Source organism: Schistocerca americana, chromosome 5 (genome assembly GCF_021461395.2).
Source record: "Schistocerca americana isolate TAMUIC-IGC-003095 chromosome 5, iqSchAmer2.1, whole genome shotgun sequence".
Lineage (NCBI taxonomy): Eukaryota > Metazoa > Arthropoda > Insecta > Orthoptera > Acrididae > Schistocerca > Schistocerca americana.
Genome location: NC_060123.1, coordinates 448,499,695 through 448,526,598, shown reverse-complemented (window position 1 = coordinate 448,526,598; position 26,904 = coordinate 448,499,695). Strand labels below are relative to the sequence as shown.

General features: G+C 38.5%; 1 protein-coding gene across 4 annotated transcripts in view; it reads left to right on the top strand.

The window, feature by feature from the left end:
* The window catches only part of LOC124615487 (GATOR complex protein WDR59), a 272,429-nt gene that overhangs the window by 11,979 nt on the left and 233,546 nt on the right, over positions 1-26,904 (top strand). The window lies entirely within an intron of this gene.

Genomic DNA, 26,904 nt, shown 5'->3' with positions numbered 1-26,904 from the left:
GTAGACATCATGCATAATGAGGCAATTTTTTGCGCATCACATTGTTTATGATGTCATATCCCCTGAACTATGTTAGGTAGGTGGTTCTTAAGCCCATAATGATTGTTGCCTGACAGTTAAGCATACATGTACCACGTTTGGATGAAATCTCTCCACTGGTTTCAGAGATGATGTGACACACACACACACACACACACACACACACACACACACACACACACACACACACATTCTGAGCAAGATTCATTTATTTATTTATTTATACGTCAAGTTCCATAGGAGCAAATTCGTGAGCAAGGTTAATTTATTTATTTACACGTCAAGTTCCATAGGACCAAATTGAGGAGCAAATCCCCAAGGTCACAGAACATGTCAGTAAATGAAATTACAACATAAATATATCTAAAAAGAAAGATGATGAAACTTACCAAACAAAAGCGCTGGCAGGTCGATAGACACACAAACAAACACAAACATACACACAAAATTCTAGCTTTCGCAACCAATGGTTGCCTCGTCAGGAAAGAGGGAAGGAGAAGGAAAGACAAAAGGATATGGGTTTTAAGGGAGAGGGTAAGGAGTCATTCCAATCCCGGGAGCGGAAAGACTTACCTTAGGGGGAAAAAAGGACAGGTATACACTCGCACACACACACACATATCCATCCACACATACACAGACACAAGCAGACATTTGTAAAGGCAAAGAGTTTCTCTTTGCCTTTACAAATGTCTGCTTGTGTCTGTGTATGTGTGGATGGATATGTGTGTGTGTGTGCGAGTGTATACCTGTCCTTTTTTCCCCCTAAGGTAAGTCTTTCCGCTCCCGGGATTGGAATGACTCCTTACCCTCTCCCTTAAAACCCATATCCTTTTGTCTTTCCTTCTCCTTCCCTCTTTCCTGACGAGGCAACCATTGGTTGCGAAAGCTAGAATTTTGTGTGTATGTTTGTGTTTGTTTGTGTGTCTATCGACCTGCCAGCGCTTTTGTTTGGTAAGTTTCATCATCTTTCTTTTTAGATATATTTTTCCCACGTGGAATGTTTCCCTCTATTATATTCAAATTACAACATAAAAGTGATAACAGATAAAAATAAATGTTTATGAACCAAAAACAAGTCAGTCCATAAGTTTAAGTAAACGCAAGCAACAATACAACAAGAATCAGCTTAATTTTTAAAGGAGCTCCTCAACAGAATAGAAGGAGTGACCCATGAGGAAACTCTTCAGTTTCGATTTGAAAGTGCGTGCATTACTGCTAAGATTTTTGAATTCTTGTGGTAGCTTATTGAAAATGGATGCAGCAGGATACTGCACACCTTTCTGCACAACAGTTAAGGAAGTCCGATCCAAATGCAGGTTTGATTTGTGCCCAGTATTAACTGAGTGAAATCTGCTTATTCTTGGGAATGAGCTAATATTGTTTACAAGAAATGACAGTAAGGAATATATATATTGAGAGGCCAATGTCAAAATACCCAGACTCGTGAACAGGGGTCGACAAGAGGTGCGTGAACTTTACAGCACTTAGTGCCCGAACCGTCCATTTCTGAGCCAAAAATATCCTTTTAGAATTGGAAGAATTACCCCAAAATATAATACCATATGATGTAAGCAAATGAAAATAAGCAAAGCAGACAAATTTTTGTGTCGAATGATCACTTACTTCAGATACCGTGGGAATTGTAAAAATGGCAGCATTAAGTCTCTGAATAAGATCCTGAACGTGGGCTTTCTATGACAGTTTACTATCTATCTGAACACTCTCTGAAATTAAAATGTCAGGTTTTGTTGAATTGTGTGTTAGAAACTGTAAAAACTGAGTCTTACTGTGATTTAGCGTAAGTTTATTTTCTACAAGCCATGAACGTAGGTCGTGAACTGCACTATTTGAAACTGAGCCAATGTTGCACACAACATCCTTTACTACCAAGCTAGTGTCATCAACAAACAGAAATATTTTAGAATTACCCTTAATATTAGAGGGCATATCATTTATGTAAATAAGGAACAGGAATGGCCCCAACACTGATCCCTGGGGCACCCTCCCAGTTGATAGTACCCCACTCAGACTGCAGATCACATCCATTATCAACATTGTGAATAATGACCTTTTGCTGTATGTTGCTTAAGTAAGAGGTGAACCAATTGTGAGCTACTCCCCGTATTCCATAATGGTCCAACTTCTGGAGCAATATTTTGTGATCAACACAATTAAATGCCTTAGCTAAATCAAAAAATCTGCGTAATGTTTGAAGCCTTTTGTTTAACCCATCCAGTACCTCACAGAGAAAAGAGAATATAGCATTTTCAGTTGTTAAACGACTTCTAAAGCCGAACTGTACATTTGATAGCAAATTGTGTGATATAAAATGATCAATTATACTTACATGCATAGCCTTTTCAATAACTTTAGCAGACACTGATGGCATAGAAATAGGTCTAAAATTATCTACATTATCCCTTTCTCCCTTTTTATTAAGTGGCTTTACTACTGAGTACTTTAAATCATTCAGGAAACTGACCATTCCTAAAGGAAAATTTACAAATATGGCTAAATACAGGGCTAACATATGCAGAACAGTACTTTAATATTCTGCTAGGAACTCCATCATAACCATGAGAGTCCTTAGTCTTCAGTGATTTAATTATTGACTCAATCTCACTCTTGTCTGTCTCACAGAAGAGTATTTCAGACATCAGTCTTGGAAAGGCATTTGCCAAGAAAGTTATATGATTCCCTTCAGAAACTAAATTTTTATTTAATTCACCAGCAATGCTCAGAAAATGGTTGTTAAATACTGTACATATATCTGATTTATCAGTAACAGAAATATTTTTACTGCGAATTGACTATATCGTCGACCTTGTGCTGCTGACCAGACACTTCCTTCACAGCTGATCATAGGGTTTTAATTTTATCCTGTGAATTAGCTGCTGTATTTGCATACCACATACTCTTTGCTTTCCTAATAACATTTTTAAGCACCTTACAATACTGTTTGCAATGGGCTACTGTAGCTTGATTGTGACTACTTCTAACATTTTGATATAATTCCCACTTTGTTCTACATGATATCCTTATCCCACTAGTCAGCCACCTGGGCTGCCTATTACTGCTAGTATTCTGTTTAGAACATTCTAATGGAAAGCAACTCTCAAAGAGCATGAGATGTGTTAAGGAAAGCCTTATATTTATCATCTATGTTATCGGCACTATGAACATCCTGCCGCTCTTGTTCCTTGACAAGGTTTCAAAAACTCTCTATTGCTGTTGGATTAACCTTCCTACATAGTTTGTAATTAAATGTGACATTTGTTTGAGTACTAAAGCCTAAAAACAATTTGTGCATCATGGTCTGAAAGGCCATTCACCCTTTTACTAACAGAATGCCCGTCAAGTAATGAAGAATGAATAAAAACATCGTCAACAGCTGTACTACTGTTCCCCTGCACGCTAGTGGGAAGAAACACAGTCTGGATCAGATCATATGAGTTTATGAGATCTACCGACATCCTTTTCCTTGCACCATCATATACAAAATTTATATTGAAGTCACCACATATAACTAACTTCTGATTCTTTCTATAAAGTGAATCAAGAACCCTCTCTAGCTTGGGCAGAAATGCTCTGAAGTCAGAGTTAGGGGACCTGTAAACAACAACAGTAAGAAGTTTAGTTTCACTAAATTCAATTGCCCCTGCACAACATTCAAATATCTGTTCAGTGTAGTACCGTGATATGTCTATGGACTCAAATGGAATACTGTTTTTTATGTACATAACCACTCCCCCACCCCACAAGGAACTCCTTGAAAAACAGTCAGCTAATCTATATCCGGGTAAAGAAAGCCTCTGAATTGTCAAATTATTTAAGTGGTGCTCTGCTATACCAATAATTTCAGGGTCAACATCTATCAGCAGTTCATTAACTTTATCTCTAATACCTCCTATATTATGATGAAATATGCTAATTCCTTCTCTACTTGGAAACATTACATCCTGTGAAGGTAAGCCCTTAGTTAGAGGGACTTCCTTTAAGCAGGTTTACCTATCAGCTGACTTCAATCTAAAAAAGGTGCAGCTCTAACACCAACTACTACATGAATTTTTCCATGAGTGATCCCACCACCACCACCACCCACTACACTGACACTTATTAGCTTTGCCACCTAAGGTGGCACAGTGTTTAGCACACTGCACTCATATTTGGGAGGACGACAGCTCAAACCCGCATCTGGCAATCCTGATTTATGCAGGGATGGTTCATTTGAAGGGACACGGCCAACTTCCTTCCACATTCTTCCCTAATCCGATGGGACCCCACTGTTTGGCCCCCTCCCCCAACTCAACCAATTGCGCTTTCTCTCTCTCTCTCTCTCTCTCTCTCTCTCTCTCTCTCTCTCTCTCTCTCTCTCTCTCTCCCCCTCCCTCCCTCCCTCCGTCCCTCCCTCCCTCCCTCCCTCCCTCCCTCCCTCCCTTTGGAAACTCAAATCTCCAGAAAGATTGGATGCACCACATTACTCAAATTTTATGTAGTATGGCAAAGTACAATTTTAATGTATTGTGAAATCTTAACATTCTGTGTACCTTATTGTATTTACACCTTCATAACAATATCTAATTAATTTAATAGGTGTCACTTAGTACACCCATTCTCCATTGTAGTGTTAACAGTAGGCAGGAACTGTTATAACGTCAAGTTTAACAAATATATTTCAGAACGGCACAACACATATAAGTCACAGAGTAAGTTGACAAGCAAGACATGTGTACATGTTAGCATTCGAATGAGCACTGAGTCCCAGCCTAGCGGCCGCTGCTCAGCTGGCCGCTTAGGTGGCGCAGCTGCTGCATGGCTGGCAGACAGCGCCGCACGTAGAGGATGCGCGTAATTGCGCGGCGGCGCTTTGAATGATCGGCGAGTCACAACAGGAACATTGTGATAAGTTATTTGTAGATGCTATTAGTGAAATTTTTTGTGTCAAAAGACTAAAATGGATGATAATTTTCTGAATAACTTGCATGCGCCTTGTCATAGTATGATTAATAAAGAAAAAAAATATAGCAGCTTAATAATTGCTAGCATTACTGCTATAGCACACAAACTTCTAATCACAATTACTATTTCAGTATTCCAAGACTTGTTTGTTTTGTGTGCCAGAACTTGGATTTTGATGTATGTAGCTTCATTTTAATTGTGAACAGTTTCATAAAATGAGACTTCTTGTAGTAAATTGAGGAAATAAAAGAAACATGCAGACATGTTTTAAAACATTTGTAGTTGATAATTTAGCACCTGATACACTGATAAGTTTTCTGTAATGATAGTAATATGTGCTGTTGAACAAAGAAATTAGAAGAAGAAGAAGATTTTGAGAAAGCAAATGCAAGTAAGTTGTCTGGGTATACACAACATGGAAATAAAGAGAAGATAAGGAACAGGTATTGCCAAATTGAAGCCTGGATAACAGAATTGGTAAGAGCATTGCCCATGAAATGCACTGGTCCAGATTTCAGTGTGGCTCAGAGTTTTAATACATGAAGAAGTTTCAATGAAGTAATGCTGAAGAAAGATTTTAAAAAGTTAGAAATGCAGTATGAGGAAAGGTATAAAAAATAATAAGTTTTGAACAAAAACTTGTAGGTATTTTACAGTCCTTAGCTGTAGCTCTTTTTTTTTTTTTTTTTTAATTTATAGAGGTCCTCGAAAAATCCAGCATTGCCACAAGTCTTGGAAATCAGGGTATTTCAAATGTATCAGGGAATTCAGGAAAATTTGAAAAAACACAAGAAAAATCTCATTTTTTGCCTCAGTAGATGAAATGGTTTGTTTACTGAGATGTCATGCATCGCCACTGGCTGGGAACAGCTGAGTACGTGCACCACTTCCCTACTCCCTCATTCCTTTTTTTTTTAATTTATAGAGGTCCTCGAAAAATCCAGCATTGCCACAAGTGTTGGAAATCAAATGTATCAGGGAATTCAGGAAAATTTGAAAAAACACGGGAAAAAACTCATTTTTTGCCTCGGTAGATGAAATGGTTTGTTTACTGAGATGTCATGCATCGCCACTGGCTGGGAACAGCTGAGTACGTGCACCACTTCCGTACTCCCTCATTCCTACTGATTCTCCCCTTCCTACCACTCCCCTAAGCTTGCAGTCACTGCTGCCGCGACTTCTTGCCATTAGCCTAGCAGCTGCTAATGAGAGGCAGGGAGGCGTATGGGGTTGTTTGTATCGATCTGATTCTCTGGGACTGTAGATGCAGTGGTTGGAGATGATGGTGATGTATGTAAGGGTTCTGTCTGAGTGATTTTGTGAATGTCTGTGTGCGCGCTCATTTTCTGACAAAGGCTGTGGCCGAAATTTTAGTTGTGAGAACGTGATTGTCGTTTCTGCATACCTCTCTGTGGCTCAGCGATCATCTTGCTACCTGTTCTCATTATTATTTATTCTCAGAGTATTCACAAGAGTTATCTGTTGCATGGATTGATCATTATGGTGTCATTTCATCGACGTGATGTTTGTGACACCACACAAACGGATTTCCGCAACGGACCAAAACCGCAGGCCATTTCTCTGGGTGTATCTAACAGATCGGGCCTGTCAATCTGAAGGCCACTGTTTCCCATAAACATGCAGGCCCTGCCCTTCGGATCTAGTCTCACCAATCAGCACGCAGGCTGGATCTGTTTGTGTGTGGCGTAATGCGGCAGATTTTCGTGATTTATCCATGGATCCAGGATTGTGGTGCTCCTCAGCAGGCCAGAGGCGCAGGCGGTGGATTTCAGGAATTGCAACTATCTCAATGCAAGTTCATTGTACAGTGTGGCGTTTTATGGACATTTGATTTATTCTATTACATTTTGACACTTTTATTAGAAATTGAGGACGATAAGAGGAAGAAAATTGTGGCAGTCACTGGTGGTTTGTACACTATATACTCATATATTTCTTGAAAGAAAAATCTCACAGTACCTGTAAAATAATAGACATAACACAATGGATAGTAACTGAAAATAACGAACATAGTAGTACCACCTGTAGTGTTGGTTTACACAACTCTTCCCCGCCTTATACACTTCTTTCAAGAGACCTACTTTTTTCTGAGGTTATTTCTGAGATCAGTGAAGGTATTTTCAAATGTGTCTTGCGACTCCAACGAAACACACATTTTTGTCACCAAATATGTTTCGTTTTTATTGAAATAAAATAACAGCAGTGGACTTAATGGAATACCATTTGGTTTGCTTTCTCCATCTAAAAACAGTTCATTACAAAAGACGTTGATATTAGTACTTAAGATTATTGCTCACATCAGAAAATGCCATCTGTGTGCAAATTTTTTTTTTTTTTATATTTCCTCATTTGGCACCATTGTTTCTTGTACCATAGCTTCAAAGATGGATTTAAAATACCTTCAGTTATTATGAAGCAGCTATGGGCTATATTATCAAACAAATGAATTTTTCCTGAAACTTCATCTAAAATTTTGTAGGTTAGTTTCTATAACAGCACTGTGATCCACAGATGGAGTACTGCCCAGAAATTTTTCAACCATCTCTTTGTACATCCTATTTTTTACATTCTTCGTGTAATGTTCATGTGTCAGTTTTCACAAACCAGATACACATTGTCTCCTTACTAACATCCTAATGCACTTGCAGTTGTGACAGAATCCTGAAACAGTTGTTTATTAAATGAGGAAATATGGTTAATTTAGGTCAAAAGTTAATGAAAAATCACATTTTCGGAATAAAAACAAACATTTAATTTCTTAACTTATCTTATTGCATTGCGAAGCAACACTAATTCTTGTTCAGCAGCCTTCAAAGACTTAAAAAATTACATCATTCTGTTACGTAAGTCTACAGTTACTCATATAACACGGTAGATACGAAAATATTGTGCTATCACTTGCCAGAATCTCATTTTGAGAACTTGGACCATTTCTAAGGCATGAGGGTTCTGTGAATACTTTATTCTCACAGTCTCAAGGTTGAGCCTCCACACACACACACAGGCAGGAGAGGCAGGTATCAAAGAATCCACCAGAAATTTCCTTGGCTTGTCAGGAAAATCTGTTTTTGTGTGGCATCTCACCTTTGAAGGTGCACCAGCTTTTAATTGTTGCATGAGTGATTTCAGTAAACAAATTTTCGTCCATAGTCATGTGGCAGTGTTCTAATTGTATATCATGGAGAAACCAAGCAAGGTGAAATTCAATGCTGAATGGCTCAATGACTGAAATTTTGAGGGTATCAAGGCCCACAATACATCAGAATTGCATATTGCACAGTAAGCAGCAAGCCTTTTGCTCTCAGCAGCATAGGGAATATGGCCATAATCAGCCATGTGGAAGGAGCTAAGCATTCCAATGCATTTGCGGCAGTCAAGAATACTGTGGACATTTGTCTTTTTCATCAGTACTCAGTAAGTGAAGTGTTACAACTGTTACCTGATGCATAGGCTCTTACACATCATCTCACTGACCTTAATGGGATTTTATTTTCAATGAGTACATTATTTTTTCACTCTGCTGTTTTGGTTCTGCGTTAGGCCATTAACAGGGTATTCCAACAATGCTTTGAAACGTAAGCGAGGAGAACCAAAATGTCAGGCGAGCTGGAAAACCTTGCCAACAGAGTGGTGCTGAAAGGTGACCGATAGACTTTGCCATTTTGAACATACCGTCGCACAGCTTTATGTAACATATCCTTTTCTAATAACAACTTTTTATGCTCATTATGAAAACTTGCCACCAGTTTTTCATGGAAGATGGAGAATCGGGAAGGTAAACCTCACCCCATGCTTTCCTGATGTTCCTGTTCTTATTGCTTTGCCTTTAGACGAAGGGGTTGATTTTGTTAATCCCTTGTTCACCACGCCTGTATTCTGAAACTAGACATATCCATATATTGACAACCACTATTTTCCCCCTGATAGTGCAGACCTGCCAACTGTCCTGATTTAGGCGGGAGCCTCCTGATTTTCAGGTTTTTCTCCTGCATCCTGATAATTTCATTGTTTCTCCCAATTCTTAGCTAATGATCATCAAACCTAAGACAATTGTTTTGCAAACCCATCATTTTGGTTTTGGGCTGATTTTGGAGAGTGTTTTTACTGTTAGTCCTTTTAATCAATGTACTTCTCAGAGTTTGTAGAAATCACGAAGTCTCATGTGACATGCCATAGATTGTACTTTTTCCTCTTTCCTGCACACTTTGTAGAATGTATACTCATATTGTCCAGTTTTGTGCTCTGTTTGGGCTTGCTTTTGTCTTTTTTCACTGTGCCAGTGCTGCCAAGTTGGTGGTTTTCTCACTAAATCTGGTGGTTTTGAGTACCCGTCTAGTGGCTAGTGGAAATTATGGTGGATTTTAATCATATTATAGTGGTTCTGTGCAAAAATTACTTTTAAAAATCACTTGATCCACTAAAAATACAGAAAATAGCACTGTTTTATTTATTAAGGTCAATTACCTCGTCCCATTTCGAATCCCAAAGAAAGCAAGTGTTGACAGGTGTGAAAATTACCAAACTATCAGTTTAATGAATCATGGCTGCAAAATACTAACACGAATTCCTTCCAGACGAATGTAAAAACTTGTAGAAGCCGACCTTGGGGAAGATCAGTTTGGATTCTGCAGAAATGTTGGAACACGTGAGGCAATACTGATGCTATGACTTATCTTAGAAGATAGATTAAGGAAAGACAAACCTACATTTCTAGCATTTGTAGACTTGGAGAAAGCTTTTGACAATGTTCACTGGAATACTATCTTTCAAATTCTGAAGGTGGCAGGTGTGAAATACAGGGAGCGAAAAGCTATTTGCAGTTTGTGCAGAAACCAGATGGAAGTTATATGAGTCGAGGGGCATGAAAGGGAAGCTGGTTGGGAAGGGAGTGAGACAGGGTTGTAGCTTATCCGTGATGTTATTCAATCTGTATATTGAGCAAGCAGTAAAGGAAACAAAGGATGCCAAGTAGTTAAGACAAGAAGAGAATAGAAGCTTTCAAAATGTGGTGCTATAGAAGAATGCTGAAAATTAGATTGGTAGATCACTTTACTAATGAGGAGGTACTGAATAGAATTGAGGAGAAGAGGAATTTGTGGCACAACTAGACTAGAAGAAGGGATCGGTTGGTAGGACATGTTCTGAGGCATCGAGGTATCATCAATTCAGTATTTGGAGGGAAGTGCGGAGGGTAAAAATTGTAGAGGGAGACCAAGGCATGAATACACTAAACAGAGTCAGAAGGATGTAGGGTGCAGTAGTTACTCGGAGAAGCTTGCACAGGGTATAGAAGCTTGGAGAGCTGCATCAAATAATACTTCCCTTACCATTGAGAAATCTTTTTTCCCAGAATTTGACAAGTTCTATTACAGAGATATGAGCCTCAAGGCAAGGGGTTGGGAGCAGGGGTTTTGGTTGTGTAGGGATGGATGAGAATATTGTGTAGGTTCAGTGGGCAGCAGAATACCACTGTTGGAAGGATAGTGGGTAGGACATTTCTCATTTCAGAACAAGACAAGAGGAATCAAAACCCTGGTGGAGAATATAATTCAATTGCTCCAGTCCTAGTGGTACTGTGTCTTGAGGGGAATGCTCCTCCATGGCCAGACAGTGATAGGAATTATGGCTTGTGAAGGCCTCAGTGAGATCCTCGGCACATTTTGAAAGGACTGCTCATCACTACAGATGCGACGGCCGTGGGTGGCTAGGATTTGTGGAAGGGACTTCTTGGTATGGATTGGGTGGCAGCTGTCAAAGTGGAGGTATTGCTGGTGGTTGGTAGATTTGATATGGGTGGAGATACTGATGTGGAATCTTTGAGGTGGAGGTCAACATTGAGGAAGGTGGCTTGTTGTGTTGAGTATGACCAGGTGAAGAAAATGGGGGAGAAGGTGTTGAGGTTCTGGAGGAATGTGGATAGTGTGGCCTCACCCTCAATCCAGATCATGAAGATGTCTTCAGTGAACCTGAACCAGGTGAAGGGTTTGGGATTCTGGTTGTTCAGGAAGGATTCCTCTAGATGGCCCATGAATAGGTTGGCATAGGATGGCTCCATGCGGATGCCCTTAGCCGTACTCCAGATCTGTTTATAGGTAGCACCTTCAAAGGGAAGTAATTGTGGATGAGGGTACAGTAGGTCCTGGTGACTGGGAAAGAATCCATCAGGCATTGGGAAAGGTAGTGTCCAATAGCAGTAAGGCCATGGGCATTAGTGAAGCTACAACAACAACAACAACAGCAGCAACAGCAGCTCTTGAATTTATATCGCCTAAACATTTGTAGTACAAGATTTCTTTTATTACTCATGTGGATTACCTCCCACTTTTCTTTATTTATGGTCAATAGCTGCTTTTCACACCATAAAAAAGTGATGTTTCAAACCACCGGGAAAATGTTCAGTTTCTCACTAATTGAAAAAATTGGAATTCAGTGTTACAATTATTTACATCATTTACAATTTGCCAATTAATTGCACTGACCATATGAGTGACCTTTTCAGAAAAAATATTACTAAATAGCAGTATAGGAAAAAAATACAGCTCTGCAAGGACAATAATTGTCACAATTGTGGGAGAAATGGTCAAAAAACTTCCCAACCTAGTACCACAGTTGAACTGTGCTACAGATAACAGGTACAGAATTGACGTTTTGGGTAGTTCCAGTGTTTTTATTTGTATTTTTATTGCTATTATATAGCTCTTGCCATAAAAGAAAAGACTCACATCAATTGTCTTGGGACTACATTGAAAAAGAGCCACGATTTTTGATCTTTTGTACCTCCTGATTTTTTTAAACTTCATCTCCCGAGGTTTGGATTTTAAAGGTTGACAGGTATGCAGTTTCACAAGGGTCATGGCATCGTCGTATTTGAATATTTGATTGTTTTCAGGGTGCTGATACTTTCAGATCATGCTCCCTGTTTCTGGTGAGATAAGTGGGCATAATGAAGATGCTCCCTTGATGTTTGATAGGACTGGCGAATTGGGAAGCCCACAGTTGATGGTCAATTTGTCGACCTCCCAGCTATTGCAGCATGGTGTCACCTCCATCACTGCCACTAACACTGGGTCAACTAACAGTCGTATTCTCATCTCCACCACTGCCACTAATGCTGCATTGGCTAACAGTCATATTTCGAAGTACCTGATTCAGGATGATGTCACGAGGGCAGAAATATTGTGAACTTTGCGGGCTGTCGAAAATAATATGTCCTTTTCTACCACAGGAAAGCAGACTGCTTTGTTTCCAGTCATGTTCCCTAACAATAATGTAGCTAATAAGATGCAGTTTGGGCGGACCAAGACATCGTATAGTATTGTTCATGGGTTAGTTCCACACTTTTGAAAAAATATTTTTGAAGATCGTGAAGGGGGCATTTCTTTTACAATCTTATTTGATGTCGAGCCTTAACAAGGTGGCTGAGCTGCAGCAAATGGATATTGCTCTCAGATATTGGCACAAGTTAACAAACAAGTTGAAATGCATTATTTTTTCATCTGCGTTTTCAAGCCTTACCACTGCTGTTGATATGATGTATGCTTTAAGATAGAAACTTCTGATCTGAATCTTACCAACATGCTTCAGGTATCAGTGGGTGGGCCTAAAGTTCATTGGGTATTCTTGAAGGATTTGTGTCTCGATCTGAAGAGTACAGTGAGACAGTGCATAAACTTTTATTGATAGGGGATCTTGTGGCCTTCATCTGAGTTTCAAGAAAGCAACCTTAACGACTAACTGCAGCATTGCACCTTTTCTGAGATGAGTTTATAATATGTTGAAGAATTTACCTGAATGGCGAACTGATTACAAAAGATTTAATAAACTTAAAAATCTGCACTTCCCTAAAAAAATTTTCTGTATGCGCTGTCTGGAAAACGAGCACGCGGCTGACCAGGTGTAAAAATTGTCTCCTTTCTAAAGATTTATGGGGACAAAGTAAAGGAGCACAAGATTAAAATAGATAGTTACAGCTGGTGAATGATGTTGAAGTACCTTGAAGATCCTCTGCTGCTGGCTAAACTATCCTTCTTTAGCTTTGTTTCGGGGCAGGTCATTCTCCTTTTGAGGGAATTACAGTGTGTGACCCCCATGGTACCATTCTTGGGCAATGCTTTGTCATTTCTTCTTGGTGATGTGATGTCCGTAGTTGTTAAGACTGAAGTATTATCTGCCGTGAAATCAGTGTGTGTGATATTAAACTTGATAATAAAACTGGTCTGATTCGTGCAGTAGACATGAATTTAGGTCATGCTGTTCAATCTGTGTTCAGAAAAGTAAAAGTGTCTGTCAAAGACACTTTCAGTACTGAGTGCAGCAACTTTCTGGTTGAAATGTGCATAACCTCCTTCTAGAGTCACCTTTGAAGTACAGAATTTGTAGATACATAAGCTGTTGTGATCCAGTCATCATAAATAACAGTCCAAAAACTAGCAAGGCTAGAATCTTGAATGTCGTGCAGAATTGGATAAGTGCTAATGACTGTGATAAAGTTGATAAAGAATTTGTGCAATTCCTTGGTAAGGAGGTATTTTTGGGACTCTGTGTGCAAACTACAAGAGGACTGAGATGAGAATTGATCACTTTTGGAGAGACCCATTGGATAGTGATACCACCTGTCAGCATTTGTATAGCTTTCTTCGAAAGGTTCTCATTATGAGCCGTGATCGAGCCATTGTAGAGCAAGATTTTTCCATTAATAAAGAGTGTATGACAGTCAACCAAGAAACCGTCATTGGTAGCTATATGTTAAGTATATGATTGCCTGAAATTGGTTGATGGTGTCTTCAAGATTGACTTTAACAAGAGAATGATTCAGGACTATTGCAATGCCTGAGATCGGTATGATGAAGCTTTAAGGCAGAAGCAACATGAAGAAGATGGAGAAGCTGAGAGAGCTAGATGGAAGCAAGTTAAAGAACTGGCGGCCAAAAAGTCATGGTTACTAGCCAAAAGAGCCACTGTACTTAGTGAAATTGATGAAGAGATTGCTTCTCTCACAAAGGAGTTTTGACTGGTTTTCATTGATTGACTTGATTTTTTTATTTTTTTTTTATTTTTTTTTTTTTTATTTTTTATTTTTTTTTTTTTTTGAGAAAATACAAAGTTTTATTATTTCACAGAGAAAAGTCATTAAATGTACACCAGTGCTGTTCCTAATTTTTAAACTTTAATGTTACGTTAAACAACATAACTCTTTCATGTTTGTCTGGTCTGATACATTATCTTACCTGGAGAGTTCATAAATCCTATATGGTAGCATGAAGGTGTTACAAAGTATGAAACCTAATGAAAAAGGTGACTGAAAAGACCTCTGTCTACATTTTGATGTTCAGTATGCCAGGCTTGGCAGCATATGAATACATGTTTTATACACTCTAGTTTGTGACCATTTTTTCCAAATGTCCCTGTAATATTTAATGCCAGAATCTTGACAGTAGCAGACAGCCCATAACAATCCATGCTTATTTAGGGAAATAGTGGCCAGGCAGCTATGTGCCAGATGTAGACTGCATACACAAAAAAGAAAACTCATAAAGACTTTAGCTACAAACGGTTTGTGTCGTAGCCCAACAACACTTCTAATCTTTAAGGAGGGTGGAAAGAAAGATGTATTCTGAAGAATAGTTTTTTATGTCATCTCTGCTGCAGTAGGTGTCCTCAGCTCATCATTTGAAAAAATGACTTATAGGGTTTGCGAAAAAACTTAGAAATGAGATAGTAGTAAATCAATAATATTAATGCTCAGGTGAATTGCCATTTCAAACAATGTGTACAAGGCTGTGTACTATAGTTATATGATTTGAATTGTTGTTAATAATTCTTATTTCCTTCCATAACAACTTTTCAGATTGTGTGTGATATTGGACAGATAAACATTCAGTATTTGCTGAAAATTAACTTCAAGTACAAATTTTAAATTTCCTTTGAGTGCACCTAATAAAATATATGATAACCACCGCACAGAAAAAAATGAAGTAATGTACTGTTATTATTTTTATCTGTATGTCCTGTTATATTACTTTAGCATTTTTATATAGTTGTTCCACTTGCTTAGTCCTCCATTCCCAGTGGTAGTTATTGGGACTGCTGGTAACTATTGGTGTTGCAGCTATGTAGAAATACCTCTATCATTTAAGACTGAAATACCAAAATCTTGTGACTGCTCATTTTATGCACACAGCGTGTTTACTCGCAGCTTAAAATTTGTTTGAATTTTACATGAAAGGACTGAAAGTGTCACTTAATTTGCTAAAAATTACTGATGTTTCACATACTGTAACACCTGATGAAAAAGCAAAACTTCTGTTTAGTTTTCATTTAATCATGAGATTGGCAGCACTTTAAAGTAGTTTCAACAAACTTCAAATTTGTTATTGATTTTAATCTGATGAACAGTTTTTGGTTCATATTAAAGTCTTGCATTGTGAGTCAAACAATTTGTATGGTGATTTGATGCCATTTCATTAATATAAACACCCTAAAATCAAAACATTCAACATGATGATGTCTGAGATTTTGGAGTGATAAATTGTAATTAAATATTGGTTTCTGCCGTAAAAGTTTCTTTTAAATTATTATTTTATGACATGCCACTGTCATAGCTATTAGTTGAAAAACAATATTAGCCAAGTAAAGTTTTCTGTACACACTTTAATCCTTTGCTTTGATAAATTTGTGTTCTGAAGGATAAATCACAGACATACAAATGTGTGCTAGTACTTGTTCTACATTTGAAGAGGACTGATATTTTTGTAGCATTTTTACAAGAGTGTTTTACAATGTGTGTTCACCATCTGTATATTTAAAAATTGAATAAAGCAACTAAAAAAATAAGCTAACAGCAATGAAAGAAAAGTCCTTGAATAAAATGTTCTTCTCTCATTTTTTTCTGATTTAGCATCAACAACTATGGGATTGCTGTTAATTCAATGTTAGAGTTAACTCATTAATAAAAACAGAAATTCTTCATCTAAAAATTGCTTTCATTTATACAACTTAACCTATTTACTTACCCTTCAGCTCATAAATCCTGTAAACGAAACATCTTGCTGCTCATTCAAAACTAAAGAGTTAATAACCTGTTAAGAAATACAGAAGCATTTACCTTTTTTTAGGATCTCAAAATTTGACAGGGAAAAATGCTAAAACTTGTCTGAAAATCAGGGAATTTCACATGGGGGAACTTATGACAGCCCTGAAATCACTTTTAAGTAAAATGCAATATTTTGGGATCAGTAAAGTTTGTGTCATCAAGGAATTACTTCTGTTTTATTTAGTGCTTTACTGGTAACTTTCCCTTCAACAGGTCTGCATTGGCTTCAGTTACTATTACAGCACTAAAATTCCACAAACACAATCATGCAATGGCAAATTTGTTCTCACTAACCATATTTATTATTTTCATAAATGTGTTGAAAAATTTATTGTCATATATTGATGTAGATACTGATTTCATAACACTAACCCCTATGGGTTAGTGTTATCATTATTGAAGACCTCAGCTGTGAACAGTGGTAAGGGACTGTCAGTGAGGAACAGAGTTATTGCATGTGAAACATGGCATCTGATATGCTTTATTCGTATTAGTTGATAATTTCACAATAAATAATTGGCAGCTGTATCTCTAATTTCACATTATCACTGATGGCAACTTTGTCAGGACATGTCCATGTAAACAGTGGTATATGCTAAAACATGTCTGCCAGTAGTAGTGACATGTACAGTGTTTGTGTCAGAAAAATGTTTTTAGGGTCAATTTGTAAAAATCCAAGGATGATGTGAGTAACTACGACTTGGATAAAGATCCTGAATATGTTTCTGAACACAAATATGCTACAAAAGTTGTTGCTTCTTGGGTAAATGTGATCAATTATTTAAGCAAGTAAACTATGTTGTGTCCCTAGCCATTGTTTACATGAACGTATATGGCAGTGTGATGTTAAGGGCCACCTGTAACCTTATTTACATGCTGTAGTAAGGTGACAATGAAATTAATTTTATGTTGTGATGAGTCATAGATTAATTTTTTAGGTTTCTATACTGTATTATTGCAAAAATTGATAATGGAAATGATAGTAATAAAAACTGAAACAATTTGGATCTTATAAATTTGTATTTTTTGAGCTGTTTCACAGTAATGTTTTGTTAAGGTAAACGGTGGTAAGTGCACTCAGTTAAGTACCTGTTGGCACATTTTCAAAAATAAAATTTTGGACAGAAGTTATGATATTTTTAAAATATGTTATTACTCTATAAATATTTGAAAACAATAACTTATTTGAGCAAAACAAAAAAACAAATAAATAAAATAAAATCACAGTGGATGTACTTGAAAATCACATATATAAGACTTTACTGAAACATTACTAGACAATTTCTCAAAACAACCAACTTGTCCTTCATCAATGGTTACAGCCAAGGTCTTCTGTTGTCTCACTATGAATTACAATTTTGCTATTAGCTGTTGATTGGAAACAAAATTAATACTGAAAAATGCTGTATCATTTATAACTTGGATAGATGGCCAGAAAGTATATATATTTATTTCACTGCCACTCTGTGCTAGTGCTTCTTCCACGGTATGGGGTACACTGTTTTCAAGATTTGGGAAACTTTATTTTAACTTTGTGGCCGGATGCACTTCCGGTGCTACAGTTGTCAGTCAGCATAAGGGAGGGAAGTCGTGTGCACCATCTGTCTGTGACTCAGGTTGTGTGTGGTGTTATATTTTTAACTGTTTGTGAATTGTATTTTCTGAGGTGAAAGTTAAGCAATAGCTCAGCATTTGCCTTAAAAATGTGGAAAACTGCTTAATAACCCCATTCAAGTTGACTAGTGTACCACACCAACAGTCATTAACCAGATAGTGGATTCAATTCTTGTCTAGCTCACATTCCTGACCCACAAGCTAGTGCACTGCACATTAAGATGCATTAACAGTCCATTGGTTCAGACTCTAAATTTTACCAAAGTAATTGAACTCTTTTAACCTTTCAAAGGTAAGATTTCAAAAGTTGACCCTGTTAAAACCATAACAAATCATGAAGTATCACTGATAGGCCTGGCAGTGTAGTGCTAAAGTGCATGCCTGGAATCCGAGAGGTTGTGGGATTGAATCCCGGATGGAAAACAGAAATTTTCATTGTGACTTTAATCCAGGCTTGACATCTCAGTCATGTGAAGAGTTGTCAGTAATGACACATTTTGGATTCCACATTGAACTGTAGTTGCCGTTTCCCCTATTGGATTACTGGTTAAGTTAGAGACACACAATTCATCAAAATGACAGCCACTTGGAAGACTTGCTCCTGACCATTGAACCACATGAATTATTATTATTATGCAAAGATCATCATTTTATTACATTAAACAAGTAGTAATTAGCAGTCAGGTCACATGGTGCATGATGGATACACTTCCAAAGTACAACACAGTTGAGTATTGGCTATGGGAAAGAAGCCTCTCCTTCTTGGTATGTGTGTTGAGAAAATTTAAGCATATGAATTTTGGAAGAAGAGAGCAAGGTCATCCTATTGTCTACCCTTTTTACTATGCTGCAAGGACACTGCAAAAACTCTGAATTTGCTGAGGAAGCAGTTTTTTGACAGCAGTAGATGAATCACCATTACTTCAGGTGCATATCCACCAGATTCATTGTGTCCTTGTCACTGTGAATTGCACCATAACATCACGGTGCAGTAGCTGTTTTTCCAATAAGAGTAAAAGGTACAGCTGTTCCAGCAGTTGTCAGGAAAATATTCAAAGTTTCCTTTTTTCAAAGCAGCCAGTGTGAGGAGTTTACCTCTGATAGTGTCTCCCACATCAGGAGTCGAAATATTTGGTGGAAAATTGTACCTGCGGCTACAGGCTAAGACTTAATAATTGTGTCACTGTGGTTATGTGAGGCTATGCAACCCAGCTGTCATCAGGGAAATGTGACATAAAGATAGGAGCCTCTGAATTATGCCAAAGCAACCACTAACATATAAACAACTATAGCTATAAAAAGATTTAGATTTTACTCAAGTGGCTACAAAAAAAAAAGCTACTAACGTAGGTGCAGAATCAATACTGTTAATTGCAATCCAAATGTAAAGGAAGCAATAAATACTGCTCTAACATGTGGTAAGCAATTAAAGAATTGCTGCTAATAACTAGTATTGTTAACAAAGAAACACTTTTATATTAAACATCATGTCACATTTTGAACATATATAACCTCGTCCACAGATGAATATCTTCAGCAAGCCATCTGCTTTGCATTTTGTTTTGTTATAAATACAGTTATGTTGCTTGCTGTTAGGAATGTGACACTAAATCTTGCACTACAAACAATTAAAATTACTTGCAAGTTTTCACTAACTTGTTTATATGAAAATAGCCTGCAATAAGCAGCTTTTAGAGTCACCATATTCATTGATGTTCTGGGACTGCAGGTGGTCATCATTCACTTTGATATTTCATGTGGGTACAGGTACTTGCCAAACATGTTCGTCATCATCAGGTATTCAGTATGCCAGGAATACTTAAAGATCAACAATTTGTAAGTAATCTTATTTGTTCATAAATAAGTTTCAGTGCCATGTTGTGAATAACAATCAACGTATAACCATCTTTGTACCAAAATAAAACAACCTGAAGATGTGCTAACCACTGTATCTACCAGAGTATAGAATGAAAGTGTTCAAAGGGTTTTGTGGATGTTTAGTAAAAATGTGACAAGCAGAGATGCTGTTTAAAATTAGGTTATATCATAATGAGTCACAGATTTCATCAAACAGCATTAAATGGATGAACTAAAGTGGCTGTCAGTAGGTTTTTCTGAATAGTTGACAGCATTGCATCTCTTTGAGATGATGTCAGTAGAGCTTGGCAAAACTGCCCATATCATGCTATCATTTTCTGAGTATTTTATTATGGTAACTCCAGTCTCAAAGATGCTCCATGCTCAGTCTTCATAAGTCATCAAAGAGAATGATTGTGCAGTATGGAAAATACAGTGTGTGGTGTACCACTAGATGGGGAAATCTTTGGACGTTCTTGAATCTGTACTATGCAGTTTCATACTCAGATGAAGGGTTGCCAAGAACTTTCACATGCATACTGTGGATTTTTTTTACTGACTGCACATTTCTCCCAACACCACGTCCTGCTCTCTCAACACGAAGATGTGGAAATTGTGATCGCACTGCATTTTTTGGCAGGACAATCACACAAGGAACAAATTGAATGGCTTGTGAGCAGTATGATTTCGTACTTCTCAACATCATAGATCACAAATAAAACACTATTATTTAATTACTGTTTACTCACTGAAGACATAACAAAATTTATATCTGGCACAAACTGTTGACATACAAACAGACACGTTGTTCTGGTTGCAATGTGATTGTACCTTCTGTAGTTTCATATTCTAACAAAGCCTTTCACACACACAAATATATCATAATTGATGCCACTTTTGCGCCCTCATTTTGAAGACTTGGAAACTCATCCCTAGGAAAACTTGTAGAACTCCTGGACACTTCTAACACAAAAGATTTGGTATTTTAAATGGGAATTACATTACAGATTGATCATTTCCTTCTGCATACACATAGGGACACTTTCAAATGAAATGACATACAGTCTCGAAAACAGTTCAAAAACAGTTATGAGGTTTCCAGAATGAGATTTTCACTCTGCAGCGGAGTGTGCGCTGATATGAAACTTCCTGGCAGATTAAAACTGTGTGCCCGACCGAGACTCGAACTCGGGAGTTCGAGTCTCGGTCGGGCACACAGTTTTAATCTGCCAGGAAGTTTCAGTTATGAGGTTGTCAGCATCCTGCAGATATTCAGAAAACTGTTCCTGTAATTCTTTCAGTGCCTTGGTCACTTCCTCGAAATTCACATTTTGTTTAGTGTCAAAGAGCTTAGGCAAATTGAAACATTCCTCCTCAGGCATCATCTACATCTACATTTATACTCCGCAAGCCACCCAACGGTGTGTGGCGGAGGGCACTTTACGTGCCACTGTCATTACCTCCCTTTTCTGTTCCAGTCGCGTATGGTTCACAGGAAGAACGACTGTCTGAAAGCCTCTGTGTGCGCTCTAATCTCTCTAATTTTACATTCGTGATCTCCTCGGAGGTATAAGTAGGGGGAAGCAATATATTCGATACCTCATCCAGAAACGCACCCTCTCGAAACCTGGCGAGCAAGCTACACTGCGATGCAGAGCGCCTCTCTTGCAGAGTCTGCCACTTGAGTTTGTTAAACATCTCCGTAACGCTATCACAGTTACCAAATAACCCTGTGACGAAACGCGCCGCTCTTCTTTGGATCTTCTCTATCTCCTCCGTCAACCCGATCTGGTACAGATCCCACACTGATGAGCAATACTCAAGTACAGGTCGAACGAGTGTTTTGTAAGCCACCTCCTTTGTTGATGGACTACATTTTCTAAGGACTCTCCCAATGAATCTCAACCTGGTACCCGCCTTACCAACAATTAATTTTATATGATCATTCCACTTCAAATCGTTCTGCACGCATACTCCCAGATATTTTACAGAAGTAACTGCTACCAGTGTTTGTTCCGCTATCATATAATTATACAATAAAGGATCCTTCTTTCTATGTATTCGCAATACATTACATTTGTCTATGTTAAGGGTCAGTTGCCACTCCCTGCACCAAGTGCCTATCCGCTGCAGATCTTCCTGCATTTCGCTACAATTTTCTAATGCTGCAACTTCTCTGTATACTACAGCATCATCCGCAAAAAGCCGCATGGGACTTCCGACACTATCTACTAGGTCATTTATATATATTGTGAAAAGCAATGGTCCCATAACACTCCCTTGTGGCACGCCAGAGGTTACTTTAACGTCTGTAGACGTCTCTCCATTGATAACAACATGCTGTGTTCTGTTTGCTAAAAACTCTTCAATCCAGCCACACAGCTGGTCTGATATTCCGTAGGCTCTTACTTTGTTTATCAGGCGACAGTGCGGAACTGTATCGAACGCCTTCCGGAAGTCAAGAAAAATAGCATCTACCTGGGAGCCTGTATCTAATATTTTCTGGGTCTCATGAACAAATAAAGCGAGTTGGGTCTCACACGATCGCTGTTTCCGGAATCCATGTTGATTCCTACATAGTAGATTCTGGGTTTCCAAAAACGACATGATACTCGAGCAAAAAACATGTTCTAAAATTCTACAACAGATCGACGTCAGAGATATAAGTCTATAGTTTTGCGCATCTGCTTGACGACCCTTCTTGAAGACTGGGACTACCTGTGCTCTTTTCCAATCATTTGGAACCTTCCGTTCCTCTAGAGACTTGGGGTACACGGCTGTTAGAAGGGGGGCAAGTTCTTTCGCGTACTCTGTGTGGAATCGAATTGGTATCCCGTCAGGTTCAGTGGACTTTCCTCTGTTGAGTGATTCCAGTTGCTTTTCTATTCCTTGGACACTTATTTCGATGTCAGCCATTTTTTCGTTTGTGCGAGGATTTAGAGAAGGAACTGCAGTGCGGTCTTCCTCTGTGAAACAGCTTTGGAGAAAGGTGTTTAGTATTTCAGCTTTACGCGTGTCATCCTCTGTTTCAATGCCATCATCATCCCGAAGTGTCTGGATATGCTGTTTCGAGCCACTTACCTATTTAACGTAAGACCAGAACTTCCTAGGATTTTCTGTCAAGTCGGTACATAGAATTTTACTTTCGAATTCACTGAACTCTTCACGCATAGCCCTCCTTACGCTAACTTTGACATCGTTTAGCTTCTGTTTGTCTGAGAGGTTTTGGCTGCGTTTAAACTTGCAGTGAAGCTCTCTTTGCTTTCGCAGTAGTTTCCTAACTTTGTTGTTGTACCATGGTGGGTTTTTTCCGTCCCTCACAGTTTTACTCGGCACGTACTTGTCTAAAACGCATTTTACGATTGCCTTGAACTTTTTCCATAAACACTCAACATTGTTAGTGTCGGAACAGAAATTTTCGTTTTGATCTGTTAGGTAGTCTGAAATCTGCCTTCTATTTATTACTCTTGCTAAACAGATAAACCTTCCTCCCTTTTTTTATATTCCTACTAACTTCCATATTCAGGGATGCTGCAACGGCCTTATGATCACTGATTCCCTGTTCTGTACATACAGAGTCGTAAAGTTTGGGTCTGTTTGTTATCAGTAGGTCCAAGATGTTATCTCCACGAGTCGGTTCTCTGTTTAATTGCTCGAGGTAATTTTCGGATAGTGCACTCAGTATAATGTCACTCGATGCTCTGTCCCTACCACCCGTCCTAAACATCTGAGTGTCCCAGTCTATATCTGGTAAATTGAAATCTCCACCTAAGACTATAACATGCTGAGAAAATTTATGAGAAATGTATTCCAAATTTTCTCTCGGTTGTTCTGCCACTAATGCTGCTGAGTTGGGAGGTCGGTAAAAGGAGCCAATTATTAACCTAGCTCGGTTGTTGAGTGTAACCTCTACCCATAATAATTCTCAGGAACTATCCACTTCTACTTCACTACAGGATAAGCTACTACTAACAGCGACGAACACTCCACCACCGGTTGCATGTAATCTATCCTTTCTAAACACCGTCTGTACCTTTGTAAAAATTTCGGCAGAATTTATCTCTGGCTTCAGCCAGCTTCCTGTACCTATAACGATTTCAGCTTCGGTACTTTCTATCAGCGCTTGAAGTTCCGGTACTTTACCAACACATCTTCGACAGTTTACAATTACAATACCGATTGCTGCTTGGTCCCTGCATGTCCTGACTTTGCCCCACACCCGTTGAGGCTGTTGGCCTTTCTGTACTTGCCCAATGCCATCTAACCTAAAAAACCACCCAGCCCACGCCACACAACCCCTGCTACCCGTGTAGCCGCTTGTTGCGTGTAGTGGAGCTTCTGTATCATCTGGTGAAGTCCCCTCGTAGCCGCAACCAAAGTCCATGAACTCTTAGTGCCATGCAGTACGCAACACAAAACATGTAACATATTGTTTGGCAGACTCTCTTCCGAAACGTTTATTGGTGGATATGGATAATTTCTGTGCTTTGGTATGCATATGCTATTAAGGTAAGTAAGGGTTGCCAGCCTCACTTTGCCCATAAGACAAGGCTAAATTAGTCACTTCCACTATTCCATGCCCTGTAGAAGTCTGACAATTCTCACAAGACTGCCAAGTCTGGCCACTCGATTGGACAACAAAACACCCCAGTGCTGTTTATTCTCTTCTAATATCCCTCACTAAGTCCACTTCGTCTGTAATGACTAGGGCCCGGATTTTAAGTACCAAAAAAACAGTGAAATATGCAATCATTTATGACCTAAAACTTACATAAATATGACCTTAAAAAATAAAATATGACTTAAAAGAAGTTTATTTAAAGCATTCTTGTTTGTTTATTTAATTTTTTATTCACCATAAAGAAATACAAAATTCACTTCTCAAAATAGTTCTTTCTTTCTGTAGGGTTTGTGGCTAATTTGCACCTATTTTTTGAATGTCTGAATGTTTTATTTTCTAAACACGAAGTACAGTGAAAAGATCATCTATCAAAACAGTAAAACAATGTTTTTATTTCTACATAGTATTTAAAGCGTTTCACATTATTTAATACCGTATGTCAATCTTCAGTATCTGCAAAGTTGCACTGGATCACAAGGTGCATTTTCAGGTTTTCCATTGTCAAACATCTACGGTTGTTGCTGAGGATAGCTTTGTACCTGGAAAAGCTCCTCTCCACTTCACAAGACGTCACTGGAGCGTATTTGAAGGCAGTCATGTCACTGGAGTTCAGCTTTGTTTCAGTATCTTCAAATGTTGTGGCATTCCCTGAAAGACTGTCACTAATTTAGCACAGTGTAGAATATCCAGGATTCCGTTGGAGAACACTTTGCAATTGTCAGCCACATGACCACGAGCTCAACCCAACTCCCTCTGCAAATGTTGCACAATACTCAGGGCCTCACATAGCTGAGTGCCAACAGTTTCCAATCGTTTGATAACTTTTGATATCACTGAAAAATTGGCGTTGATGTATGCCAAGTTTCGAGACAATGTATCTGTAAAAACTTCTTTCACAATTTTGATAGCACATGATTCATCGCTATCAAGCTCACAGAAGATTGTCTTTATTTGGGTGTAGTTGGTGCAGTAATGCTCAGCAGCATTAAGCCAAGAACCCCATCGTGTAAGAACAGGTTTAGGTGGGAGGGGCGTTGAAGGTGCTTGTTCCTTGAATTTCTGCACCTGTAGCGGAGCCTCCACATAGATTTTCTTGCCACAGGAAATTAATTTGTCCACATCAGGGTAATTTGATCACGCCTCTTCGGCAACTCTGTGCAACGCATGTGCGAGGCAACTGGAATACACCATACTGGGGTAGAGAATCTGAATCCCTTTGGCTGCTTTAGCCATATATGAAGCACCATCTGTTACAAGCAGCAAAACGTTGTCTCTTTTCACACCATCCGGCCACTGTAGCTTCAGAGAGTTGACAAACAAAATAGCAATTGTCGAATTGTTTACTCTATCGAGAGCTTCACACGTTAGTAGGAACATATCTCCAGGACCATCAACTTTTAGAACACCAACAAAAACATTTGCAATATATCACCCACTAATATCCGTAGTTTCATCTGTTGACAGCCAGACCTTTTGCTCAGCAATAGTAATTCGTATTTTGTTGAGCACATCATTGTAGCATGTGGATAAATAGTTCTTTCTCAGTGTAGATTCATCTGGAACTGGATGTGTTGTGTACTTCTCCAAGATCCATCTGAAGCGTGGATTCTTCAGCTTTTCCAATGGGATGTTGAAGGCACCATCATATCACACAAATCCTTGCAGAATGATTGCATGGTTGACGATTGACCTGTCTGTTCAAATAACAGCGTTTGCCTGCTGTTATTTTCAGCACTTCATTTCACACAGCTGCTGTGTTTAGCGGTATTACAGGGTTGTTGCACATTAAAGCACTTTTCTGCACTAACTTTTACTTCACTCAGTTTACAAAATAATATTTTCCCATCAGTACTAAAGAACTTCTCTCCAAATTCTAGAACATGTCCTCACAACTTTACGCTGTTGGAGCACTTTGCTTTGGGCATGTTGAACAAGGCAAAGGCTTTATTCATACTGGTTACTGGGAACACCTGTGCAACTGTGATGATTATTATGGCAGAAGCCGCCTTTGTTGGCTCTGAGAGCGTATTGTCGACTCTGCGCAACAATGTTTTATGTTCGTGAAATGACTGTTGTGGTACACCGATTTTCTGCTACAGTCCTGAGAAATAAAACTGTTTACTAATTTATCTGTTTATCTTTTGTAATAGCGCGTTAAATATTGTCTCATGAGCAACATATTCATTTTCTTATTCGTGTGTCCTGTAAGATACGAGAAAAACGGTATGTGCATTTTTGGCAAAAGTTGACGGAAATATGACCTAGTATATTAAAAGTTAGCCACAATATGACCTATTACTAAAATTTGTTGAAATATGACTTTATATGCACAATCAAAATACATTTTTCGACACTAAAATGCCTAGATTTGTGTATAAATTGTTCTAAAATTCACCCTATAGTGCAGAAATAAATATGACTTGTCATTAAAATCTGGGCTCTAGTAACGACTGTGATTCCTATTCATTTTTAAAGGCTTGTGACAGTAGATTACTAGATTACCTCTATTTGTGTGAACAGCTACTGGACCTTTGAACTTCCTTCGTACCATGAACATTTAAAGGGAAGGTTGCACCGCACTGTCACTACAATTCGCCAAACTGAAGAAAGTCATGCCGCACCAAGTGCCAGAAGAGACGAAGTCACATCACACTTCTAAATGAAATTTTGTGCTGTAATGAATAGTTCCGAGAGAGAC